Source organism: Sebastes umbrosus, chromosome 3, assembly GCF_015220745.1.
Source record: "Sebastes umbrosus isolate fSebUmb1 chromosome 3, fSebUmb1.pri, whole genome shotgun sequence".
Lineage (NCBI taxonomy): Eukaryota > Metazoa > Chordata > Actinopteri > Perciformes > Sebastidae > Sebastes > Sebastes umbrosus.
Window position 1 is genome coordinate 3,553,701 of NC_051271.1, and position 16,306 is coordinate 3,570,006.

The 16,306-nt window shown below is 39.9% G+C and overlaps 1 protein-coding gene across 3 annotated transcripts in view; it reads left to right on the forward strand.

The window, feature by feature from the left end:
- Positions 1 to 6,281: 6,281 nt before the first annotated feature.
- The window catches only part of mgat3b (beta-1,4-mannosyl-glycoprotein 4-beta-N-acetylglucosaminyltransferase b), a 79,956-nt gene continuing 69,931 nt past the window's right edge, over positions 6,282 to 16,306 (forward strand). For all 3 annotated transcript variants that reach the window (XM_037763658.1, XM_037763655.1, XM_037763659.1), the window contains exon 1: positions 6,282 to 6,468. The gene's annotated coding sequence lies outside the window, so the exon portion shown is untranslated. The remainder of the gene's footprint in view (positions 6,469 to 16,306) is intronic.

A 16,306-nucleotide genomic window follows, 5' to 3' on the forward strand; every position in this document is an offset into this window, starting at 1 on the left:
AGGTGTGTTTTAACCCCCCTGGGGTCGATTCTGTCGCATCAGACAGGAACGCTGCAGTGTAGAGACTTACTTTAACTTGCAGCTGCTTCGTCAACACCGTGGCTTTCTAACGAGGCGTCGGGACGGATCGTATTCCTTTCAAACGGTTTGTAATCCAGCTTGGAACAACAGGGTTTTTTCAGAGACTTCATGAAAAGTAATAAATCCATCAATGAAAGCCTTCTGTGAGTATTTATCCATTTATCCGTGTTGAAAGTCGCTAGCCGTTAGCGAAAGCTCACAGAAGGCAAGATTTAGCCCGTGGTGCAGCGGGTCAGTCTGTTGAGGAAACAGAGGCCGTGCTGGATGTTTGCCCAGAGTGCGGAGCTCACGGGACGTGCGTAATTGAATAACACGGCGTTCACCATCGTAGCAGCTTGTAGGTCCGTGAGATTCAATTTCCGTTATTTATTTATTTTTTCTCTCGTCTTTATGGTAATTTTAATTATTTATAAATTCATGTGACGTCACAGCAGCTTACATATTCTGATAGCCCAGTTTGTCCTAAAAAAAAAGATGTGTATGTCATGATTGTGCATTACAGTGTTGAGATTCTAGAGTCATCTTTACAAAAGGAGACAAGGCGACCAAAAATAGCAAAACAAATAGCGTAGACCCCAAAGTTGTGAGCCAAGTGTAAGAACAGGCATTCAGGGAGCAGACTGACAGAAGCACCATTCTCCCTATTACAAGTCAGTGTAGCATCAAAATGATTTGAAGCTCTATATATTTTAAGGTAAAATAATTGCATAATGTTGCCTTAAAACTAATGATGTCACAGTGAGTATGGGGGCTTTGTGCAAAAAGTGTTTTTTCCAGGTATGAAGGCAAGGATGATCATGCTGTACAAATAGATTTTTTTTAAATTATACAATTTCAAGGCCTTGGTTTAATATTTTGATGGCAATAAATCCAGTTATATAAGACACAAACTTAAGTCTGACCACCAAAAAGCTGAACCTGGATGTTTTCAGGGATCAATAATGAAGAGATTTAGTGTCTGCTTAAGCAAGACGAGCTGCAGTCTGAGGAGAGAATGAGATGTGGGATGTGCTGTTCTCAGCCAGAGTCTACCTCAGCTGCTGTGTTTGAGTCCTTGAAGTGTGATCTGCTCTTTTCAACATGACAACGTAGAAGAATGGAAGAGGACCTCTCTGACACCTCAGCAGCGCGACTTTGATGGATGGGGAGTGTGGAGACTCGAGCACCGGCAGATTGTGTTCATAACGCAGTGAAGTAAAAACATAATCGACCGTCATGTGACGGGCGGGAGTGGGACGGGTCTACGGGAGGAGCTGAGTGATTGTTGCAGCAAATGGAGCCATCCGTCAAAGCCAAACCATCACTCTGTGGTGTTTCTGTCCCATGTGGTGCTTTGAAATAATCTCAAGTTTTCTACTTGTTAATTTAAATGTTCAAACCCAAAACTATTCCACTATTGCATAACAGTTTTTGATGCTCATTGCACTTCACTGTAAACTAATTTTCTCTTTTCCAGAATTACTATTTCTAGGACGGAAAGAAGGGTGTTGAGAAAACATATTTCACATGGTACCAGTGAGTGATATCCAAATGAGCCAGCTGTGACTGTGTGGCACTCTGGTGTATTAAGGTTGTTAAAGAAATCTGTATCTCTGTATGAGGGATGGAATTACCAAAATTAATTAATAATGGAGGTGATCTAAAGTGTCAATCCAAAGCAGATTTGATGAAAACAGAACCATGTTTCATCATTTTCATCATCTTACAGTCATCATTCAAAGCACAAAATTGATATTTATCATTTAAACATATAGTAGGCAGTATATAGTTTTGGCATCATTGGCCAAAAATTCCATAATAACCTTTCAGCATATTGTAATTCAAGTGTTCTGAGAGAAAATTAGACTTCTGCTCCTCCTCATGGCTCTGTTTTCAGGCTTTTTCTAGCCCGTGACGGGAGACTTTGGCCAATCACAGGTCATTTCATGAGAGAGCGTTCCTATTGGCTGTGCTCCGGCTGGTGGGCGGTGCTTGGTATTTCCTCTACTGATCTCAACATGGCTGCCGGGTCACAAACTTTCTCATTTTACAGCTAAACAGTACACTACAAGATGTTTCTGAAAACATCTGAGGAGATAAATAGACATTACAGTAACAGATTATTGATTCATATTCGATCAGCGCTGCCTAGTTTGGCGAGTGATTGACAGCCGGCTCTCATAGACGGCAGCCTCCAGATCCGCTCTGATTGGTTGTTTTCCTCCGGTCTGTGAAATCTTACAGATGCCGTTAGGAGCCCCGGAGGACACAGAGGACACATGACGGCACATTTTTTCAGATAACCTGTCTCATGTACTACTGTCAGGATATAGTGACCGTTTTATAAAAATAACTTTTTTTAATCATATTTGCTCCAATCTCGCCTTTAAGGAAAGGCCTCAAGGGTGGAAGTCACAAAAAATGATGAAAAGGGAAGAGATGAAAATGTATTTGGACTGAAAAATGTTGAATGATAAATTGTCAATTGATCGATAAACCCAACTGACATTTATCATTTACAGAACGCAGTTTGTGTAACTTCCGCCCAAAATGTCAATCAAAATGACAATTCATATGGTGGAAGTAACAAAAATTGCGTGCCGTAAACAATAAAAATGTCAGTTGGGTGTTGTGAATGATGAATGTTCGACTGGTGATTATCAGAACAACACTGTTTCAAATAAAATGCCAATCAAGTTCATCAAAGCAACTGACGATTTATCATTCAACATTTTTCATCACTTCCATTAATCAGTTCGTAAGCATTTTCATCACTTCTCTTTTCTTCAATTATTGTTTTGTTACTTCCTCTTTCGAGGCCGATTTCCTTTAATGATAAAATGTCAGCTTAGTGTTGTGAATGATGAATGTAAGACATCATCACCTCATATCTCCATCTCCTCTACCATGAAAGGCAGGCTGACACACCAGAGATGTCTCTCCTTTGAAAATCCATTTTCAGCTTTTAGACTTGGAGAGTGCGTCGTCTGCTTTCAGCTAGTTTAATGATTCTCTATGAAATTATATGTTTTTGTTTTACTACTCTGTACTACTGGTCATCATGCAGTGTTATTTCCTGTTGGGAGCCAGGAGTTAATCTCATTCCCTAAATTAACTCCACACTGTTATGAAACTCTATAATTGGCTTAATCAGGGAGCTGATTAGAAACGCACACAAAAAAAGTAATAAATGGAAGAAAAATAATTTCACATTAAACCCGTCAAATCATCAGTCGGAGCTTTAATGTAACACACAGTTGTTTAGTGTCAAAGCAGACACAGGGCGTGCTACTAATTGCTCATTTTTGGGGGTAATTGGTGTTTTCCTCCTGCGTAGGCTGTGGCCTGATTCTGGAGAAGTGGGTTCAATTAACTTTATTGCTGCTTGTAAAGTGAAGGGAAATGAAACAGTCTAAGGTGAGTGATGAGAGGTTGAACCGAGCTCTGTCCGTCCCTCTCCTTATAGGGGAAGTCTATGTAAGCTCATTGATGGATGGAGATGATGCATTTGCTCTGTATTCTCTGTGTATGTTATGTTATTATTATCATGATATCAATCTGATGCATGCTGGGAGAGATACAGTAGTGCCTTGCTGGAGTATTCTGGAAACAGACTGTGTGTGCTCATGTGTCGTTGTGATGGATGGTCTCCGTGGAAACGGATGTTGACGATCCCGGGCTTCGTTCCAGGACTGAAACATTCAACACTTTCACTATTAAAACATCATGCAACGCGACACAAAGAAAAGTGGTGTGCATTACAGTATTATCTCACAGAATCAATCGCTCTATTCGCCAAATGAACACATGAATTTGACTTGGTGATACAGCACAGTATAACAACGTTCATTCTGGAGCTTGATGAACTTGTTTGTGCAATAGTGTAATAATAGTAAAAAAAAAACTTTATAAATATAGACTTTATAAAGAAGAAAATCAAAAGGTCAATCTGAGTAGTGAAGATAGTGTCAGTTTGGGGCGCCGCCATGTTCGATACTGTGTTAAAAGACATGAAGAAAGAAAGAAACAAGATGTGCAAACGGCATGTTATCACATCACATTCTGTGGTGATATTATCAGCTCACACCGTTATCAAGATATGTTTATTAAAAGAACAAGTTCCTGTTCCTGTTCCTGTTCCTGCAAAGAGAGTTTCGACAAACATGTTGTGGCGTGTCAGAGTTACAGGACGGAGAAGTATTCTTAATACTTCTTAATACTGTAAGTAAATGTAGCCTCGAGTCAAACATACTCCACTACTGAAGTCCTGCATTCATTTTACGTAAGTACATATACGGAATTATTAGCAGGAAAATGTACTTTAAGATAGAAAAGTAAAAATCCCCATCATGCAGCATTATGGGATTATTAATGTATTACTGTGCATGTATTGTATGTTGTAGCTGGTTAAAGATACTTGAAGTAATTGATCTACTGTTGAGTTAGTTTACTCTGTATCAATGCATCATATTGTATAAAATCATATTTATCCGGGCTTCAGTTTTGCATGCTTCTATCACCACACGTCTTGATTATTGTGATGCACTTTACGTTGGTGTCAGCCAATAAGCCTCTTTGACTCGTCTGCAGCTTGTTCGTCTTTTAACTGGTGCACGTAAATGTGAGCACATCTCCCCTATTCTGGTTTCTCTTCACCGGCTCCCTTTATGCCTTTTAGGACTGATTTTAAGATTTTATTATTAACATATAAATCGTTAAATGGGCAAGCTCCGACTTATCTCTCAGACCTTTTAAAACCACATCTTTTAACAAGGACACTCAGATCCACTGACCGGTTGCTTCTGACTGTCCCGAGGTCAAACGTTAATGGCTTTGCCTCCACATGTTGGGCTGCCCCTCACACTGCCTGTTTTTAAATCAAACCTCAAAACGCACTTTTATTCCCTTTCCTATTGGTCTTAACGCTTTTATTATTTTCATTAACATTCCTGTTGGTTTTAAATGTGTACAGCACTTTGGTACACTGTTGTTGTTTTTAAATGTGCTTTATAAATACATTTATAAGATAAGAAAGTTTGTGAGGCGGAATCCGAGGAAGAAACGCCAAGTTATGGTCACATGACCAGAGCACAGCCAATAGGAACGCTCTCTCTCAATGAAATGACCTGTGATTGGTCAAAGTCTCCCGTCACGGGTTAGATTTAGTAAAGCCTGAAAACACAGCCATGAGGAGGTGCAGAAGTCTAGTTATCTCTCAGAACACTTGAATTACAATATGCTGAAAGGTTATTATGGATTTATGCCCAATGATGCCAAAAATATACTGCCTACTGCAGCTTTAATAATTATATTCCGCTATTTCCCAAAAGCTGGTAATGTATTATATATACATTATATATACATTTCCAGGAAAAGAATACAAAGTTAATTGATATACTTTATTTCCATGTCTGCTGGCAGATATATAATAATTAGCAAATAACTTATTTGAAATTTCTTTATAAAAACTCCCTGAATCATGACATTAGCTATCTGGTTACATTTGTGTAGACAATAAGTCACACAAGAAGAGCAGCGCACAGCCGCGTCTCAAGCCTAAGGGCCCTATTTTAACCATCATATGCTATTTTAGCATATCATTATTAAATAATGTTTATAATAATGTCATTTTTGATACATTTTGACATAAATGTTTGGGCAGTAATTCCAAAGAAATTTCAAATAGCTTATTTGCTAATTATCACCTAATTGCCATGAAATTTGCGGACCTGTAAACTGAAGTGTTTTGTTGTTTTTTTGCTTCTTCTTCTTCTTCTTCTTCTTCTTCTTCTTCTTCTTCTTCTTCTTCTTCTTCTTCTTCTTCTTCTTCTTCTTCTTCTTCTCGGACAAACAAACCTACACATTGAGCCCACAGTTGCTGCCCCTCAAACCTGTCTTGCTGTTTATTTCCGTCAGTCCATCAGATGGCGATGTGGAGCCAGATTTCCACATCTGTAACTGAGTCTCTTCAAGTAGCAACCTGAGTGCCTTCAGGTTCTGTCTCCGTTTGGCAGCAGTGCACCCCAGTGGTTGATTAACCAAGCGTACTACTGTAACCTGAAGCCTGTCGGCTCCTTCAACACCATGCCGAGCAATAAATGTTGTGCAAGACACTGAATGCATTTCTTATCATGTTTCTTTCTGCAGGCCCGGCAGATACATATATCTGTGGGTGTGTTTTGGGTGTACTCGCAACCAATGAGGCACCACATCTGCTTTGTTTGTCACCAGAGAGAGAGAGAGAGTTCAGCCCACACTCACCTGATTCTTCTCACCTCTGATGGTACAGCTCATTAGTGACACCTGGCAGCGGGGTGTGGTTCACCTGGTTTACTGGACTGTTGACTCTGGCTGTATTGCTCCATGTTTGGACTGCAGAGGAGTACCTGAGTAGAAGACATTTGAGAGGTAAATACTTTATCATCTCTGCTCACTAACTGAGATGTGTGTGTGTGTGGGTGAGGGTGACAGCATGTCTGCCACTATTCTGCTAGTGAAGGAGAAACCCTGTGATCTTTATTCCATCAAGTGTCTGTAAATTCTTGCTGTGAGTGTAATGAAGTCTGACGCTTTGTCTCTGAAGCTTAAGCTTTTTTTTACATGCAGCTTGTGTGTTGGGAACTGTAATGAGAGTTTGGGACTTGTTTGTTAGAGGAAGTGGTGAAGAGAAACACATGTCCGAAAGTATTTTTTTTCCCTTCCTTTAATATCTTGCAAAATCTGAAACAGGAAGTTATATCCGCAATAATCTACTTTGAATAAACAACAAAGCTGTCTGCTGTTCGTGTTCAAAATGTTTGATTATTTTTTTGTTGCATTTTGTTAAAGGAACAGTTTGACATATCGGGGGAATATTTTAGCATCTTCTGGTCATGTGCTTTCAAGTGAATTTTCTCTGTTGCCGTCAGGACGTTGTTATGTTTTTACCAGTTTGTAAAACTAACCGCTATTCTAAATCGTTTATTGCCTCTGCAATCACATTATTGAATGCTCCTCAGTTGTTGTACTTCTTACGGACTTTTATCCTTTTACCATCACAGATCCTTTTATCTCTTATTAGACTGATCCTTCTATTGTTCTTATTCAGTCTGTTTATTTATTAGTTTAATTTACATCAGTTATCGTTTTAGGTCCTGTTTTATATTTTTAGCTTACATATATTGTTGTTGTTGTTGTTGTTGTTGTTGTTGTGTGTCACTGTGTTTTATCTATGTTTTTATGTATAAGCTGCTCCAAACCAATTGCCCCTAGAGGGATTAATAAAGTTGTTTGAATTGAATTGAATACACAATTTTTTAGCTTTCTTGCTGAGCGTTGGACCAAAGAGTATATTTATTACCTCCGCCAAGGTCGAAGGCCGAGGAAGGAGGTTATGTTTTCACCGGCGTTGGTTTGTCCGTTTGGAGGATTACTCCAAAAGTCAACAATGGATCTGAATGAACTTTTTTGGAGGGGTGGACTCCGAGTGCACTTCTAGTCTTCTCATATGTCTGTTAGATATGAAGCTGGAGTCGGTTAGCAGTTTGCTTAGCATGTTAGCATCAACACTGGAAACGGCCAGGCTCTGTCCGGTCTCAGAACCCGTCGGCTGTCGGCCTGAAGACGATTCAGCCTCTGGGGACAACAACAGCCAATAATTCTGGGGTTCTGGTGTCGCCAGCGGATATCCAAGACTTCCTCTTCCATGTGCCGAGCATTGTTTGCATTCCGATGAGCAACTTGAGACTGGAATTAAGAGATGACGTTTGTTTTTCTGCATTCATGCAGACATACGTGCCAACCTTGAGACCTCAAAAATAGGGAAGGATTTTTAAACCAAAGCGGGGGAATCCCCAGATGTATTTAGTTTCAGGAACTTTATTTCCTGCATTTTAGTGACTTAAAAAAAATTAAAATAGCTAAATAATAAGTACACTGCAATGTCATTTTTATGTTAAGTAGACCTACTTTTAATTTAACTTTTAATTCTCAAGAAAGAAAACAGAATAATTTGTCCCTGCGGTGTGAACTTTCTGTAGTGTTGAGGTGCTATAGTGGCTGTTTCCCCTGTTTCCAGCTTTAATGCTAACCTAAGTTAGCCTTATAAGACATGAGAATGGTATCGATCTTCTGATCTAACTCTCAGCAAGAAAGCAAATGAGCGTATTTCTCAAAATGTTGATGCATCCTTATTAATTCCTAAAGATTATTTTTTTTCCCCAGCCCACTATAGTTGTGTTTATCCTACAGATGTAGTACATAGTGCACGTATTAGCTCTCCTTGCATTTTGTTATTTTGTCTCATAGAACTAATAGATTGAGTTCAGTCAGACGGTTTTGTCTCCAGCTCCACATTTCTGTCTCGTCACTCTGGAATTTTATCCGAGGTGAAGCTCGGTGAGGTGAAATCTGTAGCCGACAGTAACGCTTCAGTTTCTCTGCACTCCCATCAAAGTCCCCCCATAATGCCATATCTCCAGTGTCATCTGAGAAGCTGGATATTTTACATTCTGGATTTGGACGTCTATGTATGTGTGTGTGTGTGTGTGTGCGTGTGTGCACACTACATCTTGGAAAATGAGATTCATGTTGAAAACTGGCAGAGTTTTCCCATTTCCTCCTGACCTAGGGCGTTTTGAGCAGTTCGGGTTTCATACGTCCAGACAGAAGCTGGCTGTTTTGTGCCAGTTTTCAATAATCGTTTTAAATTTGACCTTTGTTTTTATAGCATTAAAGTTTCAAGTGTTCACTTTCTCCCGTCAGTATTTACTCTTGTCGAGGATGCTGGTGTTATATTCGGGCTTTGAGATGATCAGATTCTCTGCTCATTGGAAATAGTTTTACTCAGTTTACAAAAAAAATATGTAAATAAACACTTTATTTGTTTACTAGCACGGGAGGTTTTTGCAAACTAACTTGGAGTAACAGACACTGATAACGATACCCAGCCCCACTAGTGGAGTACTCGAGATCGGTCTCGGTCTGGAGACCACTTTTTGAAGGTCTTGTCTCGGAATCAACTGCATTTTTACTCGGCCTTTTCTCGGTCTCAGACAAAGAGAGACTCTGGATTTTATTTCAAGACCTCAACAGCGGGGATATCACTAAACTGCCTGTTTATTGTCTGATGTATTTGTTAACATCATTACTGCGTTTGCTCATAGAAAACAAAGGTACATTCCCACACATAAATTTCACGTCTGCAATGCCTTTTGATTATTTTATCAAGACATTTCTCATGGTACACCTTTATAAACACGCATATACGGTATATGTGGCAATAAAAGAGGTGGATGAAGAGGAATCTTTTATTTGTTTTCTGTGGGTGTTTTTATGGGAATGTGGATCTTTCAGATCAATTTGAGGAGTGGTCTGGTCTTCTTGACTCAGTCTAGCCCTGCCTTGGTCTTGGTTTTGACCATTAACTGTATAAAATATGGACGTAGTCTCCTTGACATCACCCATAGGTTTCTAAAGAGCCGTCAAAGAGTATAGCAGCAAAGAGGCGAATCTCCAATGAGTCTGTGTCCATGGACATATAAAGAGACGTCTGTATTTTTTTTTTTTTAGGTAAATCAACTTCCCAGTACGAACACTTAAATATCCATCATTTAAATCATTTTGTCCTAAAAGTTTTAAAATGAACTAACAGCTGAATTCCTCAGCATAATGAACATGCATCAGACCCACGGGACTGCACCGCCCTGCACGCTCAGATGACATATCCGGTTCTGCCAGCTTCCTGCTAGCTGTATGTGGCTGTAATAATGGATGTATTGGCTGTAATTCATCACTTTTATTATCTTATAATACACCTATGGGCTGTGTGCTGTGAGCCTGTACCGTGGTGGATGTATTAACGTCTCTGTTCCCAAACAACCGGCTATCGGCCAGTAGCTAGCAGTGCTAGTAGAAAACCTGCTAGTGGGTGTAGTAGGCCCCTATTGATCCACATCTGTGGGGCTTAAAGCGACTGATAACGCCTATTTAATAGCCTGGCAACAGTCTAATTGGCTGAATTGTACAATTTAAACCCCTAAAATGCAAAAAGAAAAAATCTAATTTCCAGAAAAAAATAAAGACCTGGAAGAGGCTTTGTTCCAGATGTGATGAATCTCCCGGTATTACTCTCACTGACTTCATAGCCCTGCCTTATAGAACAGTCCCCTCTGTTGTCAGGGACGGAAACATCTGTCACGTCGGATGTGCTGACAGGCTGATATCAATATTTGATAAAAAGGCAGCCTGATATGTGGCTCTGTTGGGCTCCCTCCCTGCGACGGCTGTTGGCTGCTCAGAGCAAACGGAGGCTGAAGATCTCGTGTGAGGGATGAGGCGTTAAAAATCCAGCTGTATTTACTGTATAACTAACAAGCTGGGGCATTGCCGACTTACCGCACGAGCGCCGACACTCGTTAAAAAATCAAGTAGGTCGTCGGCCATTGTGAGTCCGAACTGTATCACTGCTGCCAAATAATGAGCACCTGAGTTCCTGTTCACATGAGTGAACAGCTCTGAGTCTGACAAAAAGTGACTTAACTGTAACCTGATGCGAAGCCTGAAACAGTTAGTCACAAGAAATGTGACACAAAAAGACAAGAGACCAACCCCCCTCATGATTCATCACCTATTATTCCAAAGAAAGACTACAAGGGAGTCGGTAAACATGAAAAAGGTCAAGTTTATTTGTAGGGTGCTTGTTCAGCGTAACGGAGCCTCACACACGGGCCACGCTGTGAAACAAATGAGCAGTATCTGTCACGGCTACGGCGTCGATACTGCACAAATTATAACAAACATTACACTGAAAAAAAAAACATTTTAGCAAACACAAGTTTGTCTCTACAAACTGTCAAAAGCTGGAAGTCTTCCCAGACCCGTGCATCTGCGTCCCCGAGGCCTCCTAAAAAGGATCCGGCTCACAGACGAGGCTGGGAACTAAATCTGAACATATTCGTGCCGTGGCTGACAACACGTGTTTTTTCAGTGCTTCAAAAGTCCATGTGTTCATAAACATTAGCCGCGGCTAATTCATGAGCTCATGCAAAACGTGAAGCATAATGTCGTAGTAAGGAGCTCAGACATGGAGGACCAACTTCATGATTTGTGGCAACAACACGTGTTTATTTAAAGCTGCAGTAGGCAGTATATATTTTTGGCATCATTGGGCAAAAATTCCACAACAACCTTTCAGCATATTGTAATTCAAGTGTTCTGAGAGATAACTAGACTTCTGCTCCTCCTCATGGCTCTGTTTTCAGGCTTTACAACATCTAGCCCGTGACGGGAGACTTTGACCTATCACAGGTCATTTCATTGAGAGAGCGTTCCTATTGGCTGTGCTCCGGTGCTTGACGTACTTGACGTTCCTTCACCAGATTTCACAATGGCGGCGGCGTCACAAACTTTCTCATTTTACAGCTAAACCGTGCACTACAAGATGATTCTGAGAACATCTGAGGAGAGAAATAGGCATTAACGTAACATAATATTGATTCATATTTGATCAGCGCTGCCTAGTTTGACCGTTTGGTCAGAGTTCGCGAGTGATCGACAGCCGGCTCTCATAGACGGCAGATGGACAGCAGATCTCAGATCAGCTCTGACTGCTTGTTTTCTTCCGGTCTGTGAAATCTTGCAGATGCCGTTAGGAACACCGGAGGACACAGAGGCACATGATTTTTTTCAGGTTACCTGTTTCATGTACTACTGTCAGGATATAGGGACTGTTTTATAAAAATAACTTTTTTTAATCACATTTGTTCCTATCTCGCCTACTTCAGCTTTAACGCGTCTCCATGACTTCATCCAGCCATCCTTTGTGAATTTTCAGTACAAAGTGAAAACTAACATCGCTAATTCTACCTGCCCGTCGTCCGCCATGTTTGTTTACACTAAAGTCACGTTTAATCACGAGAGATGCTGCCAGATTTACGTTTTTTTGTTTTTTGTGGGGACTGTAGTTGTTCATGAATGAATCTGTTAGTGTGTGTTGTGCTGCTTTTTTGGCCAAATCGCTGCTCTCCACACACTACAGGAACAAAACTGTTAGATTTAACATTACATGTTATGTGTGGAGTCTCTCACATTTTACACATCTGTTAAGATTTTAAACATCTTTTAGTGTCGGGCCAGCCTTTAGATTACGAATTTGACAAGACAGTCAAAGCGATCTTTCAGTACTGAACGGTGTGATGCCTCGTCTTAGTTGACACTTAAAGTACCACAGGCATTCAGATGCCCTGCTGCTGCCAACCTTAAAATAAGACATTAAGTGCTCAAGCAAATATTTAAGGGTGTAGTCTGTATGTTACCGTGCTTGTACTTATTCAGATCTTCTTCTTCTTCTTCTTAGTCCTCTTGGCCCCCTTGGGAGCATAGGGCGTCCACCATGGATCTCCACCTCACTCTCTTCTGTGCAGTGGTCTTTGCTTCTTGCCAGGAGGTCCCGATCTTGTTTAACTCGTCAAGCACAGACCGTCTCCAGTTGTTTTTTGGTCTCCCTGGCTTCCTCTTTCCTTGTGGGTTGTAGTCCAGAGATTGTCTTGTTATGTTTGTTTCTTGTTTTCTGAGTGTATGCCCGATCCATCTCCACTTTCTCCTTTTGATTTCTTTGTTGATTCGCTCCTGGTTTGTTTGTTTCCACAGGTCTGTATTTGTAATTTTTCTGGGCCACCATATCCTCAGTATGTATCGGAGGCAGTTGTTGATGAACACTTGCAGTTTGTTGGTGATTGTGTTTGTGGTTTTCCAGGTTTCACAGCCATAGAGAAAGACAGATTTTACATTTGAGTTGAAAATTCGGATTTTTGTGTTTTTGGAGAGCTGGGAAGAGAGCCATACAGGTCGGAGTGTTCTGAAGGCATGTCTTGCTTTGCTGATGCGTAGCTCCACATCCTTATCTGCTCCTCCGTCTGTGCTGATGTTGCTTCCCAGGTAGACAAACTCTGCCACATTTTCTAGGGGTTGCTCCTTGATATTTATTCCTTGGTGGGATTTAGTGTTGATCCTCATGACCTTGGTCTTTCCAACGTTGATCATGAGGCCTAGCTGTTTGCTATGTTCATGTAATTTGTTTGTCTTCTGTTGCATTTGTGTGTGTGTTCCTGAGATCAGTGCCAAGTCATCTGCAAAATCGAGGTCTTCCAATTGTGTGAAGGGAGTCCACTGTAACCCCGTCCTTTGGCCATCCACTGACTTTTTCATAGTCCAATCGATGGCAACAAGAAAGAGCAGGGGAGACAGAAGACAGCCTTGTCGTACTCCTGTTTTTATTTGGAGGGTGTCTGATAGCTTTCCATTTGAAATGACTTGACAAGACAGTCAAAGCGATCTTTCAGTACTGAACGGTGTGATGCCTCGCCTTAGTTGATACTTAAAGTACCACAGGCATTCAGATGCCCTGCTGCTGCCAACCTTAAAATAAGACATTAAGTGCTCAAGCAAATATTTAAGGGTGTAGTCTGTATGCTACAGTGCTTGTACTTATTCAGATCACCTGAGGCTAAAGTATGTGTTGTTGATGTTAAACTAACCAACGGGAGAAACGGGAACATTTCGGCTTCCAAAGACAAAAGAAATTCCATTTACAGTAAATAATGCAGTTCATTCTCACGTAATGTGTTCATCTGTGCTTGATCTGTAGTTATTGTCACAACTGTCTTAGTAATGTCCCTGAGGGCCATGCCAGTGTAATGACTCGAACAATGAATACTGAATTCAGAGTAATGCATCAGTGACTACAACTGAAAGGAAACTGTCTCATGAGTTTACTTTACATTTTGTTCTGCTGATGCTTTTCTTCATGCAGGACTTTTACTGTAGTAATCATACTTAGATATTTGAGTACTTCCACCGCTTAAAGAACAGTAGAGTTGTTGAAACAGTCATGTCAGCTGTTTCTGCCTACAAAAATATGTTCTCACTGAATGTTATATTTGATTAAACCAATAAGGTAAGCTAATACAGCTCTAGGGGTTGCAGTGAGTCACTACACCCGCCTGTCTTTTGAGATTTTTTGGGGGGGCTTTGATTGAAATGCCTCTAATTATCGACATATTTTCATGAAATTTGGTATTTGGACATTGATGATGAGCACACATCCAGCATCTGTCTGCTTTCAAATATTATTTCTAGGTCTTGTTGAATCCTGGTAGTAAGATGACGGTGTTACGGGAACACGCAGGTGATGTGGTTTTGCTTTCAGGGGTTGTTGTGTACTCTGTAATGTTGGTTCTGCCTGGGTCCTGTTTGTATAGCCATCTGGTAACCGCTCCTTGTTCAGCAGAACTAACCCTGACTGTAAATATTATTGCTACAGTAATGTAGCACCTCAGTATTGAGTCTTATATTCAGGATATAACAACCAGGTTATGCAAATCCCTTCATAGTCTGACATTGTCTTTGGCTCTCCGCATCCAGCGAGTCTGTCATTTCTGGATCGACCCAACAATCGAGGATAAACCCAGTTTGGTTTCGGCCTGGACTCTGTATTTACTGCTTGGTTGCATTTGGCTTCTCTCTTTAATCATCTGTAATGCAAGATGAGCGCAAGAAAACAATTGTATTTCTCACATGACTGGCGGACTTCACCAGAAGGCCCTGCACACGCGGCATGCACAGGATGGTTTGGATACAGTTGTATCCCAGTTTTTTTTAGTGACGTGTAGTATGTTCAGGTTTCTTAACATCGTGATGAAGCCTTATCCAGGAAATAGTGCTCTATTGCACGCACAGTATTTTGGGCTCTTTAGCTCCTCTCCAGTGGCTCCCTGTGGATTTGTTTAAAAAATTAGTAGAAATGAATAACTGTTTTTTGTTTACATTTTCATTTTTATTCATCATTGTGGTACTAGGTCTATGGTACGACAGTACGACGGAGTATTAGGGCCATATTGAGGGAAAAAAATTAATCTGAGATTTCAAGAATAAAGTCATAATATTCTAAAGTATTAATTTAACGTGCTATTTTCTTTTATTCTCGTGAAGTAAGGACTTAATTCTCATATTACAACTTTTTTCTCGTACAGTTATGACTTTATTCTCGTAATATTACGACTTTTTTTCTTGTAAATGTACAAATTTATTCTAGTTATATTATGACTTTTATTCTCATAAAGTTATGACTTTATTTTTGTAATATTTTGACTTTTACCTCATAATATTATGACTTTATTCTGGAAATCTCAGATGTTTTTTTCCTCAATGTGGTCCTAATACTCCATCGTACATTTGCACTTTGGCCCTCACTGCATTAGACTTATATTCTATATACTTAGACTATAAACTGTTACCTTCATCACAATGCTCAAATGTTTTGCGGCTCCAGACAGATTTTTTCTTCTTTTTTTTTTACCTAAAATGGTTCTTTTGATAGTACAGGTTGCTGACCCCTACTCTAGTAGAAACCCAAAACACCGGCATGAACCTGAAGATGAGCCTGATCTGTCCCCTTTAAGTCCCAACATCTCCTTCCTCCTCTGGTGACACCTTCAGGTCAAAGTTCACATTCTTAGACCAGCTAGTCTCCAAACAGCACGTGTCTCTTCATATTTTAGCCATGCAACATTTTTTTTTTTTTTTTAATATATATATATATATATATATATATATATATGTTATGTAATGTGCATTACAACCTCAGGGGGGCTCTGGTGTGGTCAGACACTTTTGAGTCATGTTGTTTTTTTAAGTTTTGCAGAACTTGTATGTGGTTGGATACATTTCTGGTAGTTGGTATCACAGGAGAGGAGGAACAGGAGCCCCATAATAATAATAATATTAATAATAATATTAATAGCAGCTTCTCTGCTGGAGCCTCGGCTCAAGTTCACTACCACCCCCCACCTCTCCCCCATATTTCCTCCTCTCTATCTCCCCTCCACACTGTAAAAAAAAAGTGTAAAATAACAGACATTTTCTGACAGCTGGGGCGCCAGAAAATGTGTTAAAAAACGGAAAAATACTGTCCATTAATTAACACAAATAAACTGTATTTTTACAAGAAATATTTTTAGAATTTCATGAAATCCTTTTCTTTCATTTTCCTTTCCTTCTAACATAAATTGTTAAAATAGATGCATAAACATCTAAAAAACTGAATAATTATCTTTAAAATTGATCAAGAAAAGCTTAAATACAGATGATTACGATTGTGATTACAAAAAAATTCTGTAAATCTAAGACCATTTACATATAAATCACAAATGAAACATGTCATTTTTACATTTTTTTTCTGTCATTTTCAAATACAGACACAAAATGTAAA